Source organism: Leiobunum rupestre, chromosome 4 (genome assembly GCF_980474605.1).
Source record: "Leiobunum rupestre chromosome 4, qqLeiRupe1.1.hap1, whole genome shotgun sequence".
Taxonomy (NCBI): domain Eukaryota; kingdom Metazoa; phylum Arthropoda; class Arachnida; order Opiliones; family Sclerosomatidae; genus Leiobunum; species Leiobunum rupestre.
In genome coordinates this window covers 23,613,254-23,613,775 of record NC_143387.1, presented here as the reverse complement: position 1 = coordinate 23,613,775, position 522 = coordinate 23,613,254, and positions in this window count along the sequence as shown.

Below are 522 nucleotides of genomic sequence, written 5' to 3'. Positions count from 1 at the left end.
AGGTCAAACGGGTCGTCAAGTCCCGCGCGTGACCTTCACGGGTTACCGAAAGTCTTTTCTCTCTACCCACCAGACAAAATATAGAGAGGGTATGGCTCCTACCAGATATCATTTTCGAGATTTCTTTTATACCCAAATTACACCCCAAGCTATATTATAAAGAAATCTAGATAACCAGTTATGGACCCGCCGAAAATGGGCGATTCCATTACGGCGGCTAAAAAACAGGGGGTTCCGATACGCGACTATTCCTTCTCTTAGGTAACGCAACCGACTACGGCACCACTCAGGTACCAAAGGTTGTCCACACCGGGGGAAGTAGCGTTCCAACTTTCTGGCGAATTCAACTTTTATGCCGGGCTAAATCCCGGGAGGGTTGTTTTTTTTTCTTTCGGGAAAGGGGGTGGCAAAAAGGTTTCATACCCGAAGCCAGCTCGAGCAGCGTGCCGTGCATCGGGGAGAGCAGACGCCGTGAAACGGTACAGCCTTGGCAAAAGTTAGTTTGACTCGCGAGTTTCGCGG